At 44.4% G+C, this 26888-nt stretch overlaps 1 protein-coding gene across 5 annotated transcripts in view; it reads left to right on the top strand.

The window, feature by feature from the left end:
- The window catches only part of Extl3 (exostosin like glycosyltransferase 3), an 89801-nt gene that overhangs the window by 33547 nt on the left and 29366 nt on the right, over positions 1-26888 (top strand). For 2 of the 5 annotated variants that reach the window (XM_027390324.2, XM_027390320.2), the window contains exon 1: positions 12924-13062. The exons of 1 other annotated variant lie outside the window; for it this stretch is intronic. The gene's annotated coding sequence lies outside the window, so the exon portion shown is untranslated. Of the gene's footprint in view, positions 1-4690; positions 4799-12923; positions 13063-26888 lie in introns of those variants that run through there. 2 more of the 5 variants (XM_027390321.2, XM_027390323.2) reach the window with 2 other exon arrangements.

Genomic DNA, 26888 nt, shown 5'->3' with positions numbered 1-26888 from the left:
GAGGTAGGTGGATATCTGTGAGTTCGAGGCCAGCCTGGTTTCCAGAGCGAGTGTCAGGATAGGCTCCAAAGCTACACAGAGAAACCCTGTCTCAAAAAAATAAAATAAAACAAAAAACAAAACAAAGAAACCCAAACAAACAAAAAACAAAACCCAAAGCAACAACAACAAAAAACAACTTCGTCCTATCTTGGACTTCATCCTATCTTGGTCCTCAAACTGTCATTGGGAACTATCCAGTAGCTTTTGAGATGACTGAGAATCACATGATAGTGAAACAAGCAAATTTAACCTTGAGGTACTTGATACATAGAGATAGCAATAAGCATTTGCCCCTGACATGGAAGCATTAATTAAACATGAAATATAAATGATATGTCGTTGTTACAGCATATTTACTGATCCCGTCTTAGTTTCTTTCCTGTTACTGTGAGAAAACACTGATAAGAACAACCTACTGGTGAGAGGACTTATTTCAGCTCACCCTTCAAGGTCCAGTCCATCATGGCAGAGAAGACAAGGTGGCAGAAGTGTGAAGCGGCTGGTCACATTGTAGCCACAGTCGCTTGCAGGCCTCTGCTCAGCCCTCTCTCTCTACTTACAACAGTCTAGGATCCCCTGCTTGGGAAATTGTCCTGTTCCACAACAACAACCCAATCAAGATAACCCTCCCCTGCATGTCCAGAGGCCCTTTTTTTCAAGGTTATTCTAGATCCTGTCAAATTGACAACACACATTGTATATATATATATATATATATATATATATATATATATATGAACTAGTTTAAAACCTACACTTTTTTTTTCTTTTTGAAATTCTGGTTGGTAGATACTATTGGTTTTATACCCATATAGAAGCTCCAGATGTTAACTATATATAATATATATATATATATATATATATACACATGCATAATGGATTTTAGCAGAATTTCCATATGTACTTTATATTTCACACAAAGTTGATGCATTTCTACTTTTTTTGTGTCATTTCTGTCAAGTGTTCTGTTTCCGAGTCGTCACCAAATCACTTTAGGGATAAGCGTCTCCTAATATGATGTAATCAGGCAGGTCTGTAACATGACATAATTATGCGTGTCTATAACATGATGTAATTATGTGAATCTATAACATGATATAATTATGCATGCCTATGAGTAAACTTTATAAGAGATGAATGTGGGCTAATTATATTTTTGTTCCTCAAACTGGTGAATTTGTAGAAATACGGTCACATATGGTTCAGATGTAGCCATGAAAATGTGACCATATTTCTGGATGGTGGTTTGGATAGGGGGAGGGATGGAGATTATTTTGTTCTGAGAGTTACTTGGCTCCTACATAGTCTTGTTCCCACCACTGAGACTGAGAATTAATGTTAGTGATATTAGTGAAAATGGAAAATTTCTCCAACAAAATCCTGCAGCAAGCCTTTATGAACTAGTTTAAAACCTACACATTTTTTTTTTCTTTTTGAAATTCTGGTTGGTAGATACTATTGGTTTTATACCCCATATAGAAGCTCCAGATGTTAACAAGCAACTCAACTTTTGATAGTTTTCAGTGTGATTACTTTTAGAAATTGCCTGTTGAGCTTTGATTTTATAACCATATTGGTTAAGAAAACCATTGATGTGGCTGGAGAGATGTTCAGTAAGTCTGATGCTCTTGCAGAGGACCTGAGTTCAATTCCAAGTACCCATATCAGGTAGCTCACAACCACCTGTAACTTCAACGCCAGGGATCCTGTGCCCCCTTCTTCTGCCTCTATGGCCATCTGTACACATGGGGCATATGCTCACATAGACACACACATGTAAGTAAAATTTAACTAAATTTATATATGTATTTGTTAGAGACAAGGTCTTGTGTATTCCAGGCTGGCCTCAAACTTGCTAGGCACGAACTTACAGGCACGAACCTCCAGGTCCAGCTTCACTGATGTCCCTGAAGAACCTCTGTGTTGGAGTACTCAGTCCTAAATGGGACATCTTCATTGAACCTTCCCCTCAGGACTTAGGGTACTCACTATTCAGAAGAGGCAGAAAGATTGTAAGAGCCAAAGTGGTTGGATGACTCCCAGGAAATAGTGTCCTCCAAACACAGCAGGACTGATGCAAATATGACTTCACAGGGACTGTGTAGTAGCATGCATAGGGCCCTCGGAGGCTCAAGCCAGGTGGGGTTCCTCCGGTAACCAAGAACCTGTGTGCAAAGGATACTCACTTGCAAACGAAAAATTAGTTTTCTTCAATGGAGTCTCACTGGGGTGTCTGGCAGTAGATGGCCAACACAAAATGAACCCAATGGAGTTTTTCTAGACTTTTTGTCTCAGATTGCTTTGTTTGGGCATGTTTTGTCTGATTGGTTTTGCCTGCATATTTTGTTCTCTCTCTCTCTCTCTCTCTCTCTCTCTCTCTCTCTCTCTGTGTGTGTGTGTGTGTATTGTGTACACTTCGTGCATTTTTGCTTTGTTTTTGTTTTTATCATTTGCTTGTTTATTTTTTTTTGCTACAGAGAGATTTATTAGGGGAGGGGAGAGTGAAAGGCCTTGTAGGAGTAGGCACATGAGAGAGGCCTGCAGACAGACATACATACAGACCAGGGCATTTGCTTGTTTTTTTGTTTGTTTGTTCGTTTGTTCATTTTTTTGTTTTTGTTTCCAGGGCTGAGGACCGAACCCAGGGCCTTGTGCTTGCTAGGCAAGCGCTCTACCACTGAGTTAAATCCCCAACCCCTATTTGCTTGTTTTTTGTTTTTTGTTTTTTGTTTTTCTATGTTATCTTTTTTTTAATTATTATTAATTCAAGTTAGGGAACAGGCTTGTTTCACATGTAAGTCCCTTCTCCCTCTCCCTCTCCCTCCCCCTCCCCCCTCCCCCTCCCTCTCCCCCACCCCAACCTACCCCCACCCCATCCACCCACCACTCCCCAGGCAGGGTAGGGCCCTCAACAGGGGCTCTGCAAAGTCCACCAAATCTTCCTGTGCTGGGCCTGGGCCCTTCCCCATGTGTCCAGGGCCAGAGTGTAACCCTTCACGTGGGATGGGCTCTCAAAGTCCCTTCTTACACCAGGGAAAAATACTAATCCACTTCCAGAGGCTCCCTGGAGTGCAGAGGCCTCCTTACATTTGCTTGTTTTTTAAAGAGAGAAGGGATGTGCATTTTGGTGGGTGGGTAGGATCTGGGAGAAATTGGGGGAGGAAAAAGTATGATCAAAATATATTGTATGAGAAAAAATTTTTCAATTAAAATCAAACAAAACCTCTGTGACATTTTGCCAACTGGACGGCCTTTTCCACAGAAGATGTTTGTAGGTGAAAGGCATCAGCAGTTGACTTTTTGAATCTGTGGATGACTTCCTGGAGTAAGGACAGGCTTAGAGCTGCATACAAATGTGACACTGAAATGCAGCCACCACCCTGCCTAATGTTACCTCTTTTTCTCTCTGGTTATAGCTCCCATTGCATTAAGTCCTTCAGACGGATGGTGTTGTGGTACGTTTTGTCTGATCATTTTTGATACTCAGTGATTTAATTTAGGATGAGTTTTTGGTAGCTTTGTGTTTGCTTTAGGGAGAACTTGGCATCATCAGACAGAACTCTGAGGATCATGCTTAGAAAGTATGAGTGATGTTTTGATATCTACTACTGATGCTAACTCATGGGAATTTTTTCTTTTTTGAGGTGCTGGAGAGGAAACTCAGTGTCTTGCCCCATGTTAGGCAAGCTCTCTACTACTGAGCTACGTGTTCAGCTCCAGTAGTGTGACTGTTATTTGTCCAATTCAGGTTAAATGCCTTAGTGCAGACAACAGTATTGAATTAGACTAAGGTTCCTGGAAGGAAGCTAGAGCAAAACTTATTTTTTCATAGCCACAAGGCAATACTATGACATGGAGTTAATAGTGCTGTGTGTGTGTGTGTGTGTGTGTGTGTGTGTGTGTGTGTGTGTGTGTGTGTGTGTGTGCACGTATGTATGTGCGTGAGCGCGCATGTGCGTGCACGCATGTTTGTTTTGCAGTGCTAGGACAAACCCAGGTCCTCCTACTTCCCTTGGCAAAGGGTTTTACTAGCCTGCTGTGCCCCACCCCAATCTACAAATGGGTTTGTTTTTTTCTTTAAACAATAAAATGTGCTTTGGCTTGAAGCTGATGTTAACTTGGTGTTCTTGCCATAAATTGTCTGCTCACTACCCCAAATGCCCTGCCAATTTTGGCAGACAAAAACTAGCCACTTTTAAAAGGTAACATCAAAGCTGGAACTTTGAAAGTGAGCCATTTATCCTTGTACTGAGTGCCTGCCATAGAGCCTGGGGACTAACCTTTCTCTCTCTCTTTTGGCACTGACAACCAGGGAAGAGAAGAGTGACCTTGAGCCCTAATCTAGAAATTGTCATGCATTGTTCTAATTATAAGCCACAAAATTGTCCAGTCACTTATATATAGAAAAGATCTTCAACAGTGGTTTTCAGCATTTTTTTTTTTATATAAATCTGAGCAATTCAGATAGGACAAGTGCTTATCTGACTAAACTCACTGACAGCTCCTGAATCTTTGAAGGTTGGTGAGGTCAACAATGGCATCTTCCATGAGTTGCTTGTGGGTCTGGCAGCCGTCCTTGTGGGAAGTAACTATGAGTGCCTCCTTCCCTAAAACTTGAGACCTTCTAATATTAGTTTCTCACCCATAGGACTGACATCTGGGATTCTCTTGGGTTGACACCATTTGAGAAGAATAAGTCACCAGCAGGAACTACCTAAGGGAACATTTTTGATAAAATCTGTACATGCTTCTCCTGGTAAGAGAACAGGTTTGTGTGTGTGTGTGTGTGTGTGTGTGTGTGTGTGTGTGTGTGTGTGTGTGGCTTAGAAATAATTTTAGGTTTATTTTATATGTATGAATGTTTTGTTTCACACATATACATATACATATACATACATACATACATATATATGTATGTATATATTTACATGTATATTCATACATATATTTGTATGTATATATGTACCATGTGCCTGCTGCCCAGAGAGGTCAGAAGAAAGCACTGGATCTCCTGTAACTGGAATTACGGATGGCTGTGAGTGGACATGTGGGTGCTGGGAAATGAGCCTAGGTCCTTGCAAGAGGCATCCCTCTGGCATCCAGTCTTTTTTTCATATAGTTGTGCCATATCTTGAGCCTTTCACCTTTCTTTCTTTCTTTCTTTCTTTCTTTCTTTCTTTCTTTCTTTATTTTAAAGATTTTATTTATTATGTATACAACATTCTGCTTCCATGTATATCTGCACACCAGAAAAGGGCACCAGATCTCATTACAGATGGTTGTGAGCCACCATGTGCTTGCTGGGAATTGAACTCAGGACCTCTGGAAGAGCAGTTGGTGCTCTTAACCTCTAAGCCATCTCTCCAGCCCCTTTCTTTCTTTCTTTCTTTCTTTCTTTCTTTCTTTCTTTCTTTCTTTCTTTCTTTCTTTATTTCTTTCTTGTTCTTGAGACAGGGTTTCTCTGTGGCTTTGGAGCCTGTTCTGGAACTCGCTCTGTAGACCAGGCTGGCCTCAAACTCACAAAGATGCACCTGCCTCTGCCTCCCAAGTGCTGGGATTAAAGGCGTGCACCACTGACTGGCACCTTTCACATTTCTCTAACTCAAACTGTCAATCCCTTGTGAAGGAAACAGATGCTTACCGACTTCTCCAGTCAGCCTTTCTTAAAGTTTATGAACTTGAACTCACTTAACAAACCAGACAACTTAGTCTGATCCATACATGCAACCCACAGTTTGCTTTGCATTCCTTAGCATTCTTCTTCCAGTTAAGATGTCAGGCCTTGGGGGCTGGAGAGATGGTTCATAGGTTAAGGGCACTGACTGTTCTTCCAGAGGTTCTGAGTTCAATTCCCAGCAACCACATGGTGGCTCATAATCATCTGTAATGAGATCTGGTGCCCTCTTCTGGTGTGCAGATATACATGGAAGCAGAATGTTGTTTACATAATAAATAAATAAAATCTTAAAAAAAAAAAAAAGATGTCAGGCCTTGGACCCAGGCAGCCCGAGTCTAACACCTGGCACTACCTCTTACCAGGTTATAAGATTTGAACTTGAACATGTAGGCCAACCCCTCCGGGCTTCTGTCCCCTCTGGGAAGTAGAAATAATCACGATGCAGACCGTGTTGTGTTGTTCAAGTATTAAATAAGATGATTCATGACAAGTGCTTAGAGGCATGACAGTATGTAACTGCCACGCAGTTATTTTCAGGAAAGGGTATTAATGATGTCAGTCAAGGTGTGTTTGGTTACCAGGAACAGAAGGCTCTTCGTGTTAATGCAAATGACTTGAAGGTTTTCTTGGTAATAACTCAAGCAGTTGCCTCCAGCCCCCAAGACAGCTGGAACAGGTGGAAAATCCCAGAACTAAAAGTTGACAGCGTCACAGGCTGCTTCTTCCATCTCCCATGGTATTGTCCACTTCTCTCTGAATATTGGCTCTATTTTGCTTTCTGTAGACCAGCTTTCTTGCTGTGCCACTGTATGTGTTTAGAAACACCCCAAGTCTATTACGATATTAGTTGAGCAGTCCCCGTCATGTGACTGTTCCCAGATGCTGCTGCTACATTTCTAAGCCAGATGGAATGAGGCTGTGCAGTATGTCAGCCTTTTCTCAGGACTGCTGGGACAGGCTGGCAACAACCGGTAGCTCTGGGGTAACCACATGGCGGTACCCAAATTATGTATTAAAAATCTTTTCATTCAAGGGTGATATATATTAATAAAAGGGTGTCTGGATGAATTTTGACAAATTGAACACACCTATGTGCAGAGGGCAACCTAAAAACCCAAACCTGTAGCTGCATGCCTCCTCCCTCTCCACTTTGAACAATCAGATTAGCCATGTTTTTAGACTTCAAATTTGGGAATTATAGACTATCTCCTTATTTTGTATCTAGATCCTTTTTTTTTTTTTTTTTTTTTTTTTTTGAGATAGGGTTTCTCTGTGGCTTTGGAGGCTGTCCTGGAACTAGCTCTTGTAGACCAGTCTCGAACTCACAGAGATCCACCTGCCTTTGCCTCCTGAGTGCTGGGACTAAGGCGTGTTCCACCAATGCCCGGCTCCTCCCCCCCTTTTTTTTTTTAAAAGATTTTATTTATTATGTATACAACATTCTGCTTCCATGTATATCTGCATACCAGAAGAGGGCACCAGATCTCGTAACGGATGGTTGTGAGCCACCATGTGGTTGCTGGGAATTGAACTCAGGACCTCTGGAAGAGCAGTCGGTGCTCTTAACCTCTGAGCCATCTCTCCAGCCCCCTTTTTTCTTTTTTTAAAAGCAGATTTTTCTTGTATGTGCATGAGTGTCTCACCTGCATATATGTTTGTACACTGTGTGCATGCTTAGTACCTCTGGTGGTCAGAAGAGTGTGTGGGATTCCTCCGGAACTGGAGTTCCACAGGGATGGTTGTGGCTCACCATGTGGGTACCAGGAGCTGATTGCAGGTCCTCAGCAAGATCAGCCAGTGCTCTCACCTGCTAAGTCATCTCTCCCTAGCATTGTGTGAAGCACAGAATTCACATCGCTATCTGGTGCAGATCTGCAGAGTACTCGCTCATATTCTGTGTGACCATGCCATGTTTTATCTGGTCCACTGCTGCTGGCCAATTGGGTAGGTTTCTATTTTGTTAAATCTTTTTTAATAAGGAATCATATATCCCAGGTTATAGCTGAGGACAACGTTTAACTTTAGATCTTCCTGCCTTCACTTCTCCACTTTGAGATTACAGGCCTATACTACCACACACAGTCTATCTGTGCTAGACCAGCACTCTACCAACCGAGCTACAAGCAGTGTATGAACTGAGCTACTTCCCCAGTCCCGTAAGCCCTTTTTGTATCTTTGTTGTTTTTTGAGACAGGGTTCTCTGTGTAGCTCTGGCTGTCCTGGAACTCACTCTGAAGATCAGGATGGCCTCGAACTCAGAGATTCACCTGCATCTGCCTCCCCAGTGCTGGAATTAGAAGCCTGCACTGGTTTTTATAGTGATGCTGTGACCGCCTGTTGAACTTGTTGATGTTGACTGTTTGCTACCAGAAGCTTATGGAATATGTGTCCAAGTATCTTCATCCTCTGTAGTTGAACTGATGCTCTCCTAAGAGAATACTGTTTGACTGTATCTGGGAGCCTCTTCTCTTCTTCAGGTGACTGTCATGGTGTGAGGAGGGCATAGCCATGTTGTCAACACTGGGTAGCTTTGATTAAGTGCTCAGCATTTCAATTTCCCTCTGTTCTTTGGACATGAGCTCTATTTGTAGGTAGGTTTGGGGTGATCTGTTGTGTAGGCTAAGTTGATGTAGGTGTGGACATGAGATCTAAATGGAAGCAATCACATTTTTCTTCTGGGAATTTAAAATTAGGAACTATTAGAGGCAGACTGCTGCTGGCAGACCCTGGCTTCAGACCGTAGGGGACCAGAAGCATAATGTGTCTTTTTTCCCCTAATTCCTAATTTCCTATCCTAATTCCTTAGGACAGACAGGGATCTCTTTATATGGTTGTTAAGTCGCACTGTAAACCTGTTTCAGATTAGTTCCAAAATGTAAAGTAGAGATAGTGTTATCAGAGCTTTGTCTATGGTGAGGCCAGTGAAGGCTAACTTTGTTTTTGTTTTGTTACTTCAGCTCCTTTCCAGAAGTAAGACAACACTGGATTATGATCAAGTTTTTTAAGCCAGAAATTTTGGTGACAACACAAGTCCATGGGAAGAATAAGGGGAACTTGATCCAGGGAAGGTATTAGAATTTCAAAAGACAGGTGTAGAGATCCTGGGGTCAAGGTGTCTTAGAGTTTCTATCCCTGTGAAGAGACACCATGAACATGGCAACTCTTATAAGGAAAACATTTAATTGAGTTATCTAACAGTTCAGAGGTTCAGTCCATTATCATCATGCTGGGGAGCATGGTAGCATGCAGGCAGACATGGTGCTGGAAAAGTATCTGAGAGTCCTACATCTTGCAGGCAACAGGAAATTGATTGAGACACTGGGCAGTATCCCGAGCATAGGAAACCTCAAAACTGGCCCCCACAGTGACCCACTTCCTCCAAGGCCATACCCACTCCCACAAAGCCACACCTCCGAATAGTACCATTCCCTAAGAGATTATAGAGGCCAGTTACATTCAAACTACCACAGAGGGCTTTTTAAGTCTTGGTGATTGACAGAATATAGGTTGTAAAGAGAGACATTGAAGAGTACACCAGGTTTGGGGTTTCTGCCTTTGGAAAGATGGAGGTAAAGTCATTATATAAACTAGGGTATTCTGGGAGAGCAAGGAGGAAGGGGTAGAGATGAATTCACTGTGGAAAGTAGGAAATTTAATATCCTGGTGAAATAACTATATTGTTCTGGTCAAGAATGTGGGGCTCAAAGTTGGGACAGCTTGGAGTCCTGGCCTCTGCCCTGCACTCTGTGGCCCTAGGCACTTGCTTCCTGGAACTTTGTGAAGTTTCACTTCCCCCTCCATAGGGTGGTATCTCCTAGCCAGACTAAAAGAAAAAGAAAAAGAAAAAAAAAAAAAAAAAAAACCAAAACCAAGACAGGCATGGAAAGGGCACAACCTACTGCCTGGCAATTAAGTATTCATAAAATATGCATTCACAGGCTTTTGCAGCTGTGGAGGAATCTAGGACACCACTCAAAACGAGCCAGAGGAGCCCTGTAGTGAGGGAACTGCTGCCGGTGGAACTGATACTCAAGCAACCGCTTAAAGTGGCAAGAAAGCCAGAGTCACACTGCTGGTTTGGCCCACCTTTGAGAAGGAACAGGAGCTGGGTCAGGAGATTGTTGGAGAGGGAGGAGGAGGAGGAGCAGGCAAGAGCAGGCTGACTGCCACCTGAGGATGAGAGGTGCTGGGTAACAGCCGGAGAGCAGCAGCCAAGCGTAATGCCAGGAAAGTTTCAGGCGAGTCTTTTTTCCTCCCTAAAGCTTAGGTACAGTTATAACCAAGTAAGTCAGAGTTAGAAGCAGCAATGTGTTGTGTATTCAAATCCGCAGGATGACTAAGTCCTCCAGGCTGCTGCTGCTGTTATCTGCAAGTCAGCTCTTGCCAGTATGGAGATGAACCAACCCCTGGAAATTTTTACTTGTCTCCTTTCCCATTGCACGTTGGGTTCTTCCAGCCTGCCGCCTCTGGAAGAAAGCCAAGTAGATGAACTGTTAAAGGAACATTCAAGCCAAGTGGACAAAGCTTTTCCCAATTTCAGTTCTTCGATTTATAAAGTTTGCTCCTGATTCCCCGACTTTCACAAGTGGGAAGAAGTTATATTTTGGTACATCAGCTGTGGTAGTAAGGCTTTTGGATGGGTATGATTATTTCTAGTAAAAGGAAGCAGAAGAGGCAAAGGAAATAGTGACACATGAATATCTTGACATCCTTTATCAGTTTATTATTATTATTATTATTATTAGTGTTTTGCAGTGGGGAGTTCTGTAGGGGGCTGAAGGGAGAGAAACAAGGCTGAGCTAGAAAGGGGTCCTGGGAACAGAGTGGGATTGATTCCATTGAGCTTTACTGCCTGGGAGTTAATGGGCTTTAGTGGATGGAGGAAGGGTGAAAGATGGGCTGGTCAGTCCAGTTTTCATTCCAGGTGTCAAGGTCCTTGCGGTTTGGTTCACAGTCTCAGTATGGTTTCTAGGAAAGGAGTACTCCTTTGGGGGTGAAAGAGATGGAGACACCCTTCTGGCATTGTCAAAGTTATGGACATTGCCAAGGTCATTTCCAGCCTTTAGCTAAGAAAGGAGCTGGTCACCTCCGTGCCCCCCCCCCCCCACTGCCTAGTGCCTAGACAATTTCTACTTCCTGATCTTGACCATAGGAGAGGAGAGTAACATGTCCTCAGCAAGGAAGGGAGGGAGGAAGGATGGTGTTTTTTGTTTTTTTTTTTGTTTTTTGTTTTTTGTTTTTTGTTTTTTGTTTTTGTCAACTTGACACAAGCCAGAGTCCTCTGAGAAGAGCGAACCTCAGGTGTGGTTCTTTAATCCCAGAGGAGCAGGCAATTTCTGTTTGAGGTTAGCCTGGTCTCCAAAATGAGTTCCAGAACTAGGGCTGTGTAGAGAGAGATGCTTTCTCAAGATGCTCTCCCCCAAGTGGAGAGAGAGGAAGAGGGGGCAAAAGGGGAGAAAGGGAGAGGAAGACATTCCTCTCTCAGACTGGCCTGGGGGGCACTTTCTCTATGAATGATTGTTGTGAGAGGACCCAACCCATTGTGGGTGGTGCCACCCCTGGGCAGGTGGTCTCCAGTTGTATCAAAAAAGAAAACTGAGCCAGCCATGGGGGACAAGCCAATAAACAGCATTCCTCCATGGCCCCTGCTTCACTTTCTACCTTGCAGGGTCCTGCCCTGCTTTTACAGTTCTGCTTTGGCTCCTCTCACTGATTATGAGACATACAAGCCTCTGATAAACCCTTTTCTCCCCAAGTTGCTTTGGATCATGGCGTTTTAGCACAGTGACAGAAAAGTAAACTAGGGCAGATGGGAAAGAGCAGATTCTGACTTGGAGATGCATGGAGAGACCAGGAGGATGAGGAAAGGTACTCCAGGAAATGGGTTGTTAGAGTTTTTAAAAGTTGTTTTGCAAAGGGAATGGTTAACTCAAACTGTCCACTGTGGGAGTAGAATCTGTTTTCTCAGCCTCCCTGCTGTGAGCAGGGGACATGGGCTCTCCCAAGAAGGGCAGGTGGAAGGGTCAGCAGTTTGAAACCACCTCTGGAGCACAGTGCTCCTTAAAGGAACAGACCACCCAAGCACAGGGATGGATATGAGCCAACCTGGCTGGGTGTGTCTGGGTTCCGATGAGGAAGGCCTGGGGGAATAATAGCCTTGTTCCCGGGGATTAAAATAAATATGCTGAAACAATCTGATTTTACTACAATTGTGACTTTTAAAATATGTTTTTTTTTGTTGTTTTGTTTGTTTGTTTGTTTTGTTGTCTTTCAAGACAGGGTTTTTCTGTGGCTTTGGAGGCTGTCCTGGAACTGCTCTTACAGACCAGGCTAGTCTCAAACTCACAGAGAGCCACCTGCCTCTGCCTCCCGAGTGCTGGGATTAAAGGCATGCGTCACCAACGCCCAGCTTGGTCTCCAGAGCAAGTGCCAGGATAGGCTCCAAAGCTACAGAAAAACCCTGTCTGAAAAAAAAAAAAAAAAAGAAAAAAAGATGATTTTTAAGTCGGGCAGTGGTGCCTTTATCCCAGCACTCAGGAAGTCAGAGGCAGGCAGCTCTCTGAGTGTTTGAGGCCAGCCTGGTCTACATAGTGAGTTCCAGGACAGCCAGGGCTACACAGAGAAACCCTGTCTCAAAACAAACAGACCAAAAAAAAAAAAAAAAAAATTAAAACTATTTTCTAAATTAGTGGTTCCATGCCACTTTTAGGATTGTTCCTACTTCGACCTCCAGGGGCTGGCTTTAAAGTATTTAAAGGGCATTCTTCTTAGTCCTCAATTCTCAATAGATTTACCTGTTGTCTTTGCAAAGCCCTGGTTTTTTTTTTTTTTTTTTTTTTTTTTTTTTTTTTTTCTTCCTGAACATCAGTTCTGTCCTCTATTTGCAGCTAAATATTTAAAAGTGTTTTATAACTGTGGGTCATTGCTAGCGCGGGGCATTTCAACAGGACGTGAGTTTATTTTTAGGCTGAGGAGTTACCCGGATTAGTGGGGCCCCTCCTCAAGCCCGCATGCCTCACCCTTCTAACAATCACCGGCACCCAGCGTGAGCCTAGGACCCGAGAGGGCAGAGCCCACCGCCTCCTCCGCCTCCACCTCCGGGTGCGTCCGGAAAATCACGAACACCTCTGCATTCTTCTCTCCCAGGCCAAAACAGGTTCGGCCATTTCCGTCCCTGGTCTTCGGCAAGTTCCGCCGTTGCCGGTCGGAAATGGCCGCCGGCCGGCAGGGGGAGCGGAGGATCCGGCGCGGCCTGGGAGGCGCGCAGCCGGCAGCCAGAGCGGCTTGTGGGAAGCGGAGTTTTGTGCAGGAGACGGCGGTGGCTCGTCTCTGACTGGAAGCTGGTAAGAGTCCGGATGGCGTGGAAGCCCGAGGACCCGAGCAGGGCAGGAAGGGCTGGTGGGAAGGACCCAGCAGCCTCGAGCGCGCGGCCGTGGCGGGCGGGAGCGACAGTGGCTGTGCCTGGAAGCTGTTGTGGCCGCGCAGCCGAGTAGGCCTGCCCTGCGCCGGGGGCCTCGCTCCGCTGGGGCCGGGCACTAGCGGCCCGCGGGAGCATCTCCTGTGGAAGCGCAGCCCCCACCTTCCCGGGCTCATTCCCACATCTGGCCGGCTCTCCCCGCACAGCTGCGCGCTGCTGCCCATCGAGCTCTTCTCTCCAGGTGGCCACTTCCTGCCAGGGGTGCAGGTGCTGCTTGCTCTGGGGCCTCCCGGGGCCTGGGTGTGCCGCAGAAGAGGGCTCAAGGATGTAGGTCTATGCGCCCCGAATGGGGTGACTGCTCTTCAGGCGACAGCCCCAGATCAGAGCCTTGGGAGATGAACCGGGCAGCACTGGGTGCTTTCCCTAGTTCCACAGCGAGCCAGCTGCTTAGTCCCTGTTGATACTACTATGACCCTCATCCCTTTGAAATTAGGTGGGTGCCAGCTCCTCCCAGCCTGGATTGTTGCACTTTAAATTTTCAAGGCCCTTATCAAGTCCTCTTCTTTTGGGGAGGATGAAATGCAATATGTGATTTAAGGGGTGGCTTTAGTAATGATTCTCTTCACTTTGTCTTGTTCTTTCAGTTTGGAGAGTCTGGCATTTCAACGCTGGTCTCCTTGATTCTCCTCTCATATCCCCATCCTTTTGTCCGTCCGTCCATCCACCCATCCATCCATCCACCCATCCACCCATCCATCCATCCATCGTTCCTACCAGAGAGTTCCCTGTCTATTGCTCAACAGTTAGTCTTACCCTCTGGCCCAATGACTGTAACTTTGTAGACTCTGGTATTGTGGTTCCCCCTGGGGAATTGATAATCTTGAGTGAAACTACGTTTTCTCAACAACTTATTCCAGTGGAGGACTTTTAAATAATTTGTGACGAAAGAAAAGCTGCTTTGTTAAACTCTTACTTGGTGAGTTAAACATACCCTTTCCTGTGAGATTTCCCTGCTCTTTGCCTGCAGGGAGCCTGAGGGTTGAAGTTAGTCTAATTACTTTCTGGAGGTGACCTAGAATTGTGAATCTTCAGAATTGTGTGGGTTGTTGTTTTATTTGGTCGTTTGAGACAGGGTGACACCGTAGCCCAGCCTGGCCCAGAGTTCTTGGTGAGCCTGTTGCTTCAGCCTCTTTAATGTTGGGATTGCAGTCTGGAGCCACAGCGCCCAGACCTTGCATCTTCAGAGTCCTTGAGACATGTGTTTGGTCACCAAAGGTGAGGAGTAGAACTAACAAAAAAGCTGTGGTGTACACATCTCCATTGTCTCACCCCTCATTTTTCTAGAAGAAAAACCATTATTAAATAATTGGTGTATGTTGGACTCTCATAATGACTAGGTCTGAGAGCTTGTGCCTATGAGTGATAAGAATCGGTGACCAGGTAGGAGAGAAAAATAGGTTCTAGGAGAAGAGAAGGTCCTAAATATGCTAGAAACTTTGAGAAGAAAGTGTACTGACTGGAAAAGGCTGCACTGTGTAAAGGTGCTAGGCCAGGGTGTGGCAGTTTGCACCTATAATCCCAACACTAGGAAGGTTGAGGCAAGAGGCTCACCATGAGTTCCAGACCAACCTGGTATATACTGTGAGTTCTAGCTTAGTGGTCAAGGGAAAGTTAATAGAAGGTGGTACAGGAGTTAGGAGCAAAGCTGTTCTGTCCTCCTGAGAAGTGGCTGAGTTTGTTTTTCACCTATAGAACCCAGGGCTTCACACATGCCATAGTGGCAAGCAGTTGTCTACCATCGACCTACATACATCCCTTGCTTTGTTGACTCTGGGGAGGGGTTAAAGGTATTGTTGGAAGTAGAATCAGGTATTGGACATAAGAGCATCTCACTAGATGTAGCCTTTGGGAGGCTGAAACTGTCTTTGTATATAGTTTAGAGTGAAGCAAGGACTGAGAACCAAGAACCTTTAATTAAAACTTCTAAAGTTACCCACTGGATCTTTAGTTTGCTGGAGAACTAATTTTAATTGAGGCAGTTTTGGGTGAGCTATTTCTCTCCAGGCAGGTTATGGTAGCCTGAAACAAGCACTTGGTAGCTGGTCAGGAGCATCAGGAGACCAAGGTCATCCCTACCTAAGGGAGTTTGGGGCCAAGCTGGACCACATGAGACCTGAAACCACCACCAACAAAAACACAACAAACCAACCAACATGTATTTTATTTATTTTTGTTTATTGTTGGTGTCTGTTTCCTTTGAAAATCTGTAACAGTGAGACAGCTAACATGTTACAGGTTCCATGAAGTAGCAGATCGTGGGCAGATGAAATTGAGAATTTAAGGACAGAGGTCAGTTCCCCTATGAGCAAGATCCTTTCCTGCCTGAACCAGTCACATGCTCCTTTCATGTTTGCAGTCTTTCGGGGGCTTGTAGGTGTAAGAGAAGCAGAATCTAAAAAACAAAACAAACAAACCTCTAACCTAGAAGTACCAGAGGGACAGAGAGACTCATTTAATACCGTGGCTCCTCTACACAGGCCATCATGTGTGGTGTAGAGTATTGCTCAGAGGCATCCAAATGACCCATTCAAATCCCAGGGATGGAGCCATAGAAAGGAGAACAGTAGAGTCTATTGAAGAATGACAACAGCACCTACATAATACAGAGCAGAATCTAATGTAGCCAGTAATTAATACCTGTATGCATCCATTGGCCAGTGAGCAAAGCTGTGTTTGCAGTAAAGTGTGAGAGAGCAGGCGCATCTAGTAAGCTCTGGTGCCTGCCCTACAGTATCCCCTCTTATTAACTCATATTCCTTTTGTATATTCTTCCGTTTGGCTGGGCCCAGTACCTTTGAGACTGGCCACGGTGTTAATGATTAACACCCTGACGGTTGCTTTGTGGACACTTTACCCTGTTGTGCCGTTCTTTTCCATGTCATCATTTTAAGTGTTTTCAGCTTCCTTTTAAATGTTTTCTTTTTCAATAAAAATATTTCATATCCCCAGGGAGGTATACAAAACAGAAATAGGTTGGGAATATGCCCTCAGCGTATGTAACAAGGCAGTTAAAATATGTAAACCCATAGGGCTAGAGAAATGGCTCTGTATTTAAGAGCATGTATTGTTCTTTTAGAGGACCTGAAGTTTGATTCCAGCACCCACATCAGGCAGCTTGCAACTGCCTGAATCTCCAGGTTCAGGGAGCCAACACCCCTCCGACCTCCTTGGGCACATACACAGGCACACATATAACCATTCAAATAAATAATAAATGTTTACAAATAAATTTAAAATATAAACATAATGTGATGGTAGATTATAATAGTGTTTTTAATTGTTGTATAAGTTCTTTGGCGTTTTTTGTGGGTTTTCTTTTTTTTTTCCATAGAATTTTTTTTAGGGGCTGGAGAGATGGCTCAGCTGTTAAGATCACTGACTGTTCTTCCATAGGACCCGTGTTCAATTCGCATCACACACATGGCAGCTCACAGTTATCTGGAAGTCCAGCTCCAGGGGATATGAGACCCTCATGCAGATACACATACAGGCAAAACACCAATGCACATAAAACAAAAATGAGTAAAAAATCATAAAAAAAATTTAAAAAAGAATTTATTCTTAGCTGTCAGTCTGTCTTGGAACTCACTCTGTAGGCCAGGCTGGCTTTGAACTGAGAGGTCTGACACCCTCCTCCTGAGTGCTAAGGTTAAAGGCGTGTGCAGCTGCTGCCACCACCTCCTCCACCCACCACCAGCTTAAGGTTTTATTCTTTCAAGTCACTGAGGGGCTGGAGAGGTGACTAAGCTAAGAGTACTTGTTGCTCTTGCAGAGGACCTGGGTTTGGTTCTCAGCATCCACAAGGTGGCTCACAACCATCTGTAACTCCAGTTTAAGGGGCTAGGATGCCCTCTTCTGACCTCCAGAAGCACCTGGCATGTATGTGTGCTAGACATACATACTTTCAGGCCAAACACTCATGCACATTGAAAAAAAAAGAAACAAATAAATGTAAAAAAGGAAGTCACTGGTAGATAAGAGGCTGAATGTTACCAGATTGCTCTGTGGGGGTGGGGGTGGGGGTGGGGTGGCTGAGGAGGGGAATGTAGCAGAGAAGACTGAGAGCCTAGGAGACCTGACTGAAGCTAGCCATCATAGCAAGTGGCAATAAGGTTCTTAAACTGGTCAGCAGTGTTTTCTTTTTCTTCTTTTTCTTTTTGGTTTTCTGAGACAGGGTTTCTCTGTGGCTTTGGAGCCTGTCCTGGAACTAGCTCTTGTAGACCAGGCTGGTCTCGAACTCACAGAGATCCACCCGCCTCTGCCTCCTGAGTGCTGGGGCTAAAGGTGTGCGCCACCAACGCCCGACAAGTCAGCAGTGTTTTCTGACCTGTCTCCACCTAAAGCGCTGCCACCATCCCAGCCTGTAGACTCAGTCCAGAAGGCATTTCTTTAGATCCAGCTGTGGTTTTTTTGTCTCCTCCGAGTGTCACCATTATGGACTACATAGAAAAATCCCATGTGTGGGGAGACAGTCACCATGTTTCCTCCTTTGCTTTGACACAGGTTGCACCCTGGTGTTTGAGTCAAATAAGGCTTGCCCACCTTACACAGACACGTTTAGAAAAAGGGAGATTTCATGTTAAAAACCATTACTTTTGTCTTCTTTTGAGGAAAATATTGTAGGGTTTGTGCTGTATATCTGATGACAGTGAATTGCACAGGTGCCAACAGACTGCATTTTGCTGTCTTCACTGGCCGACTTCACTTGTCTGTCTGTCTGATTCTTAAGACCTCTGCTGTCCTCTCAGTGCTCACATTTCCACCAGCTGTTTCTTATTTGGTGGTTTTTAATCCCTTTGCAAGCCTTTGAGTCCTTTGCCCTCCATTACTGTGTTAATGGCCTTCTTCAAGTGTGGCTCGAAGTACAGAGCACAGAATTCTGCACATGGTGCTGAGGACATAGCCACCTCCTTTGCTTTTCAGCCTCCACTTTGTTAAAAAGAGAGAAGGGCAGGAAGCAAAACCAAATTCAAGGTGATGGACTTTTCCTAAGTAGTTGAATTTCCTTGCTGCACTGATGGCACTAGAGGAGTCACAGCCCTGCCAGTGCCCAGCCCTCTACTCAGTGAAATGCAATCATTTCCATGCAATTTGAGATCAAAGTGCTTGCTTTGTCTTTATCTCTATTGGATTTCCTCTGCAGAAATCCAGCTGATAGATAGCTTGGGTTTTCTCCCAGTCTTGACAGACTCCTCCCATTGTGACTTCCTTTATTTCCTAGTTGTAAAATACCCAAGGCACTGTGGTTTTGAATGAAGAAAACAGCTGATAAGGCCTCAAACTTGTTATTAATGGACTCTACGGAAAATGGAGGTAGGGTGGGGAAGGGGCACTTAATGGGCTGTGCTGTGCATAGGGAGTGAACCTCACTGCCTTGGCTTGACACAGTGGTGCCTGTCCTTTCAATAAAAAACATATAAGCATCTGGTCATTTCCTGGGCAAGGTACTTGTCAGTCAGTGAAGTCCTAGAATCCTGAGGCTCTTTGAGGCCAGTTGTTCTAGCCCTTTCCTTTTAAGGATTAAAAACGGACTAAGCAAGGTGTGGTAGCTTGTGATCCCAGGATCATCAGGAGTTTGAGGCTAACCTGGGTTATATAGACTCTCCCTCAAAAAACCAAAAAGTGCCAAGAGCTGTGAGTCAGGAAGAAGGAGGCATTGTGAAGGGCTGGAGAATCAGAAAGATGGCAGTGATAAAGCAAGGGTAGAGCTCTGTTCTCGATAGTCACAAGCTGGTTTACAAATGGGTGAGCCAGCTTTTGCTTCAGCTCTTCGGAGTCTCATTGAGCGAGAGGCCCAGGGTACTAATGCTACCAATTAGGCCACACAACAAAGGAGAAGTCCTGTGTTCCTGAGAAATGGGAGTTCAGTCTCTGTCAAACCACAGCTTGACTGTTCCAGAAAAATTCACTAGTAAAGTGCACCTGGAGACCTACATTTCTCTCATATTCAGAAATATACTTGGAAAAAAAATACAGACATAAGTTGTCTGTATTTCTACTGTTCAGGAGGTAAGGGCAGAGGCAGGAGGATTACCACAAGTTTGGTTCATGCAGCATTTTGAAAAAAGCATTTCTCTGTATTGCTTTGAAGGCTGTCCTGGAACTAGCTCTTATAGACCAGGATGGCCTCAAACTCTCAGAGATCCACCTATCTCTGCCTCCCAAGTGCTGGGATTAAAGGCATGTGCCACCAATGCCCGGCACATTTTTTTTTTTTTTGAGTCAGGTCCATGCTGGAACTCACTATGTAAAATAGGCTGGCCTCAAACTCAGAGATCTGCCTGCCTCTGCACCTCAAGTGCTGGGATACTAGAGAGAGAAAAAAAAAAAATAGGAAGAATGAAAAAATCCTGTATATAACTTTGTAATATAAAAGAGCCACAGTTGGTGTTTGGCTTTTGTGTGTTTTTCTATCCAGATACATGGTTTTAAATGTTATTTTACCACCAAAATATCATTGTAACATGCTTCCATCTTATTTAAAATTATTGAAAAGTTTGCAGCTCATATAAGTAACATATTTTACAATTTAGCCACACTTCTTGGATATTCTGTTGCATATATTGTGGAAAGAATGCGGAGGCATTTACATCTTGTGTGTAGGTCTTTATCACATTGAATGTATTCCTAGAAAATAAGATGGCTAAGTCAAAGTTAGGGAAAGCTGAGACTTTCATTACATGACCACCATTTACACAGCATGAAGGTACCTACCATCCCTGCTGCCTGCATGGTCCACTGTGTACTGAACTTAGCCACCTGTCCTTAATGTTTTAGTGCACATTCTCGAAGGGCATTTTCTTCCTGTCCATGATTCTGGCTTTCTGGAAGTGAGCTGAGGGTCAGGACAGCCTCCATTCGCCAAACTGTATTTCAGGAAGGTGTGTGACTTTGGACTCTGATTCATTGGTGGAAAGTGTCACTGTATTTTGTTTGAAATCTGTTTCTTTGCCTGGAAGGTACACATTGAAACATGACTCCCCCCCCCCCAACCCTTTCTTTTAGTAACTTCTTGTCTTTATCTTTTGGCCACTGATCAGGTAGCAAATCAGCCTTTTGATAGACAGACAGACATACACACGCCTTTGATTTGTAGGTAGTCAAGTGTGTTGAACTGTGTCTGGGCTGTTGTGAGTTTGCTTGGATTCCTAGAAAAGTGACCATGTTTAACTTGAGCTGAGGTGACTTGCATGTTTTCCTTTTCTTCTTGTGGTTTATTTGTGACAGTTTTTTAATTCATCTGAGACTTTTTATTGTGGCTTGTCATAGAAATCTTTAACCCCAATAGGTAATTATCACATTTTTTACTGAACTGTCCAGCATGTACTTTAAAAGACTGCAACAAAGTATTTCCCTCTCTTTCCATCTTCCCTGCTTCCTCATTTGTTCTGTAGCTCAGGTTGGCCTCCTTTTCCTCAGCCTCCTAAGTGCTAGGATTATAGGAGTGCACTGCCATGCCCAGGTTATTTAGTTTTTTCTTTCAATTACAAAACAGTGCATACTTCTTAAGTAAAGGGAATTGAGACAAAGTGTTTCTTGTCAGTCAACAGATAGTAGCCAAGTGAGAAGCTGTGCACCGGGTCCTAGGCCACACAGACCTGGGCTTGTGTCTGGCTCCTCAGTTCTTTCCTGTATTGTCTTAGCTAACTTTCCTAACTGCCACCATTCCCCTGCTTCTTTGTCTGTAAAGCAGACATAACCCTGCTCCCCCTTCCCCCACATGGCTTCTGAAGTGATCAGTAGTGTGAACGTGTTGTTTGGTCTACACGGGGCCTGGCACCTGCAAAAGTAAAGGAACTACACCTGGGTGCAGTGTTGCTGCTGGCTTTCCGCTTAAATCTAGCTACAGTGTTGTTTGACTTCCTTAGTTAGCTTTAATTATATTGATTCACATGTCATTGGCCTTCATAAGAAGGCAGGTCTCTTGGCAGTGGCAGTAATCACGATGTGTGGAGAGCCCACGCTTGGGTTCTGATAAAACTCTATCACTGGATAAGGCAATTTTGTCTGAAATGGGAAAAAGAAAATAGTACTATATGCATGGATAAGTAGGTAGGTTTTAGATATACAAAGATAGTATATCGTTTTCTCTTTTAGTGAAGAAACACTTTAAATATGAAGAGAGTGCTGGCTTTTTTTTTTTTTTTTTTTTTTCTTGAGACAGGGTTTCTCTGTGTAGCTTTGGAGCCTATTATCCTGGCACTCACTCTGGAGACCAGGCTGGTCTCCAACTCACAGAGATCTGCCTGCCTCTGCCTCCCGAGTGCTGGGATTAAAGGCGTGCACCACCAACGCCTGTCCAGAGTGCTGGCTTTAATCTCTGTTCATGGTTATAGTGTAGTACAGTCATGGAGAATGTTGAAATCATCGTGTGTGTGTGTGTGTGTGTGTGTGTGTGTGTGTGTGTGTGTGTGTGTGTATGGGACATAGGATACTCCTTAGATGAATGTGAATATAAGTGCTTCCATTCTATACCGTAGTGGACAGTGGGCTTTGGTTTTATTATGTATAGTGCAGTGGCATCTACCTGTAAGGTTGTGATGTATTGAGGAATGTAATAGACTTAACCTGGCACATAGTAGGCATTCAATACATGTTGGCTCACAACACATGGAGGGTTTCAGTTGGAAACATCTAGAAAGGGCCTGGATGGCAGCCCAAGTGGAGCCAGCCACTCCTTTGCGCTTTTCCTTCCATCTCTGAGTATTTTGGCATAATTTTCTCTTCTTCCTCCTTGTCTCTCTTCCCTCCAGCTTCTTTGGATATAACCGTTGAAAGACACTAACGAAGACCTAAGTAAAAATCCCCAAATTTATTGTGGGGAATCTCAGAGCACTAGAATTAAAGGAAGAAAAGTCAAGTAGAGTAGTTGAAAGCAAGGTCCCAGTAGAGCAGAATATATTCCTGCCAATTTAGGAGCTGGCTGTGTTATGAATGCTAGAAGAGGTGATGGTGGGGAGGGGAGGATGATAGAGGGGGAAAGAGGTGACGGGGAGGGGGAGAGGATAATGGAGGGAGAAGAGGTGAAGGGGGGGTAATGGCAGGGGGTGTGTGACAGAGGGAAGTCAGGGGGCAGGGGGGAGGAAGTAGGAGGTGAATAGGGACAGTTGACAGAAGAGGAGGTGGTAATGGGGGAAGGAGGTGAAGGAGAAGGTAACAGAGGGGAGGAGGAGGTGATGGGGGAAGAAGAGGTGACCGAGGGAAACAGGAGGTGGAGGGGGGAGGTGACAGAGGGGAGAAGGAGATGGCCAAGGGCAGGAGGTGACAGAGGGGAGCAGGCTATAAATTTCAAAATTGTCTGGAGAGAATGCCAATGAGAGTTTGAGTAGTATTTTAGTGGTAGCTGCCATGTCTTTTAAGGGAGATTTAAAAACTAGAGAAAAAGAATTGTTTCTCTAAGGAGTTTTTAATCTGGTTGAAGAGGAATCAGTTGAAAGGATGAGCTAAGTTTTGAACCATATGATACTAAATTGAGTCTAGTGGGATTTTAGGGATTTGGCAGTCCCTTGTAGTTTATGGAAGCTGTTAAGATTTAAAGTGGCCACAAAGGATAGTGGCTGTAGGGTTTGGGTTGGTAGCAGAAGGAGGACTGTCTGCTGGGGAGTGAGACTTGAAAAGAGAACAGGGCTCGAGCCCTTCCTCTCCGTGCTGGGAGAGACGTTTGAGAGTCCTGAAGGGGGAGGGGGGACCAAGAGGGGCAGTGAACAGGCAGATGAGGTGAGCACCATGCATACCCTGAGCAGTGGACTGACCTGGTGAAAAGCAGTGGCTGCCTGAGCACGTTGAACTGTTGGTGTGTGGACAGAGCCGTGTGGTTGCAGAGAGCTCTGGTAAACAGCAGGGCTGAAACTAACTGCAAAATTCCATTGCATTCCTAACTGCAGCAACAGACTCTGGAGTCTCAGTGACTTGAATATGGAATCTGTCTTCTTTTTTTTTAAATATTTTATTTATTTATTATGTGTACAACATTCTGCCTCCATGTGTGCCTGCACACCAGAAAAGGGCACCAGATCTCATTATGGATGGTTGTGAGCCACCATGTGGTTGCTGGGAATTGAACTCAGGACCTCTGGAAGAGCAGCCAGTGCTCTTAACCTCTGAGCCACCTCTCCAGCCTTTTTTAAAATTTATTATTTTATGTGCACTGATTTTTTTTTTTCGGTATGTCTGTGTGAGGGTGTTGAATTCTGCAGTTACAGATAGTTGTGAGCTGCCATGTGGGTGCTGGGAATTGAACCCAGGTCCTCTGGAAGAGCTGTCAGCCCTCTTAACCACTGAGCCATCTCTCTAGTCCTGGAGTCTTATCTTCTTTACATGCTGTGGCTTTCTTTAGTGTCAGTGTTTCCCTATCATTCTCTGGGCGCAAAGTGGGAGAATTCCCACCTGCTCTTAACTACCAGTTAGTATAAAGGACAGATTGCTCTGGGTTACTTTCTCTTTGCCCAGACCTGGGCTTCTAGTTTTGGCCAGGCAGTAGAATGGAGATGTGGTGAGCAATGAGATAGGAGTTCTACCCACCTGTCTGCCATACCATTACCAGTGAGCATTGTAAACAGAAGCTTTGATCCTGGTCGTTGGAGAATGTATTATCCTCTTCCTAGCAAACAGTGATTTACAAAATGGCAAGACATTCTTACTACAATCCAGCAATTTCACGTGGAAAAACACTACGGCTCTATGCAGAAATACTCAGGAAGGCCTTGGTTATAATGGAAACTAGAAGCACCTGTCTAATGAAAGGGGCTTACCTAGTGCACAGCCTTTCTGTATGGGTGGCATTCAGCTACTAATGTCTGTATATGGGTGGTATTCAACTACTAGTGCCTTTGTGGTAGGAGTCTCATGGTAGAAGATCAGAGGGGTTTTTGTTTTCATTCTTTAAACTCTTGCTGACCTTGAACTGGCTGTGTAGCTAAGGGTGACCTTAATGTCTCTTTAAATTGTATGTACATGTGTGTGTCTATGTGTGCCCATGAATGCAGTGCCCTTAGAATGCAAGAAGAGGATATTGGGTCCTCTGGACCTACAGTTACATGCCATTGTGAGCTAGTGACATGGGAACCAAACTCAGGTCCTCTACTGAGCTATGTCTTCAGACCCGACCATGAATTCATGGTTCTTCTGCTTCCACCTCTGGAGTGGAGGCATGTCCCACCATGTCTGGCTTAACAGCTCTTATTATAAGTGAAAAAAACCAGGTTGCAAAAGAGAACATACGGTGTCCTAGTTTTGTAAGCATGTTTGCGTGGATAAAAGGAAGCCTCCACCATTGGCATAACAGCATTTGTGTTTCCCTCCAGAATGCACATTATGTAGTCAAGAAAGAGACATAACTTCTCATTAAAACATACAAATGAAGGGTAGAAAGTAGGGGCTTGGAATCTAAGAATCTGGCCAGTATGCTGGGGCGACCACACCTGAGATGTAACCCTCGAGTGTGTGAGCAGTAGGATTGAGACACTGTGTAAGAGGATAGATCTTCAAAGGGCCAGGGAGTATCCAGGGAAGCAGTAGGGGGATAGAGAGCCTCTGCCACAGGCCCACAGATGCCCCCTTAGCCAGGGGTGTGGGTTGTCAAGAGGAGGAAATAGCCACCAAGAAAGCATGGCTGTGGTTTCCTGTCTGTGGATTTTGTGTTCACATTTATCATTGCTGTGTGGTGTGGGAGAATCTCTAGGTTGAGAAATTAATATGAAACTGAAGGCTGATAATAAGGCTATCTGTCCACCAGACTGTTCTAGAGGGGTGCACAGAGGTTCTAAGAAATAAACGCCCCCAAAGAGGGACGGAATATATGATTACAAAGGAAGCAATCTGCTACCCAATGAGCAAGAATCGGCAGCTAGATAGAATAAGGTGAGCAGAGAAGACAAAGAGTGTAGGCACTGTTACAAAATGAAGGAATGGGGCTTCTGGAGACTTGAAATAGTTGTCAGAATTCAAGCCAGAGGTAGGCTGAGTCGTGATGCTGGCAGAGGAGAGAGCTGACTAATTAGACAGACAGAGCTGAAGACCATGGCTTGTGGGCTGCACCTGGCTCCTGGCTTGTTCCTTTCTTTCTTTCTTTCTTTCTTTCTTTCTTTCTTTCTTTCTTTCTTTCTTTCTTTCCTTCCTTCCTTCCTTCCTTCCTTCCTTCCTTCCTTCCTTCCTTCCTTCCTTCTTTATTTCTTCCTTCCTTTCTCCATCCTTCCCTCCTTCCCTCCCTTTCTTTCTTTCTTTTTTTTGGAGATAGGGTCTCACTATGGACCAGGCTGGCCTTGAATTCAGGGAGATCCACCTGTCCCTGTCTCCTGAGTGCTGGAATTAAAAGTGTGTGTCACTGTGCCCAGCAAGTGTGTTGCTTTTCATAGTGTGCAGTGTAAGAATGAACAACATTTTAAAAGGGTTGACAAAGTTTTTAAAGCTTTGTTTTACTTTATGTGTATGAGTATTTTGCTTATGTGTATGTGTGTACCACATGCATGCACAGCTGGTGTCGTGGAGGCTAAAAGAAGGCATCGGATGCCCTGGAACTGGAGTTACAGATGGTTGTAAGCCACCAGATGTCCTAGGAACTGAGCCTGGGTCCACTGCAAGAGCAATGGTGGTTAAGATAGCCGCTGAGCCATTTCCCCAGAGCCTCCCCCCTTTTTAAAAGACTAAAATATGCTGCAGATATTGTATGTGACTCCCATATATGCTAAAACATTAGTTGTCTGGCCCTTTGCTGAAAGTTTCCCAATTCCTAACCTAGACAGATATTAAGAATCTGCCAGGGGCTGGAGACATGGCTCAGAGGTTAAGAGCACTGGCTACTCTTCCAGAGGTCCTGAGTTCAATTCCCAGTAACCACATGATGGCTCACAACCATCCGTAATGAGATCTGGTGTCCTCTTCTGGCCTTCAGGGACACATGCAGACAAGAACACTGTATACATAATAAATAAATAAATCTTTAAATAAAAAAAAAGAATCTGCCAGAAGGCAGCACAAAGGGCAAAGTGAAAGTTATGAAAGAGAAGAGAAGGTATGGAGGCCGGAATAGGCTCTGGCAGGTATCATATAGAAACTCAAGGGGGTGGGTGGAGAGGCATACTATATTCAGAGTCTGTGGATAATAAATTTCTAGGTTAGTGAGCAACAGGAGCGCTAAGATTCAGAAAGTTCAAAGAATCTTCAGCAACACAGAACAAACTCCTCTCCAAATAAAACTCCCACAAGTAAATTTTTTAGATTTTTAACAGCAGAGCATTGGGCTGGGGAGGATCTCTCAGTTGGTAAAGTGTTTTCCACACAGGCAAGAGAGCCTGTGTTTGATCCCAGTGCTCATTCATGTAAGAGCCAGAGGCAGTGACATGCAGGCATGCATCTGTGCTGGGGAGCAGAGGCTTGAGAGTCCTTGGGAGCTTGCTGGTCAGCCAGTATAGCTTAATGGTAAGCTCCAAGTTTGGTAAGAAGCCTCCCCCTAAAAAGTGAGGTCGGAGCTGGGTGGTGGTGGTACACTTCTTAGATTCTAGCACTCAGGAGGCAGAGGCAGGTGGATCTCTATAAGTTCGAGGCTTGTCTGGTCTACAAAGCTACACAGAGAAACTCTGTCTTGAAAAACCAAACCAAACCAAACCAAACCAAAACCCAAAAAATCTGCATACACTCAAGTTCCTTACATAAAATGGTATAATGTTTGCATATTATAGTTATATATATATAGTT

Source organism: Cricetulus griseus, assembly GCF_003668045.3.
Source record: "Cricetulus griseus strain 17A/GY chromosome 1 unlocalized genomic scaffold, alternate assembly CriGri-PICRH-1.0 chr1_1, whole genome shotgun sequence".
Taxonomy (NCBI): domain Eukaryota; kingdom Metazoa; phylum Chordata; class Mammalia; order Rodentia; family Cricetidae; genus Cricetulus; species Cricetulus griseus.
Note: the sequence above shows the minus strand (reverse complement) of the source record. Positions and strands in the feature narration are given on the sequence as shown.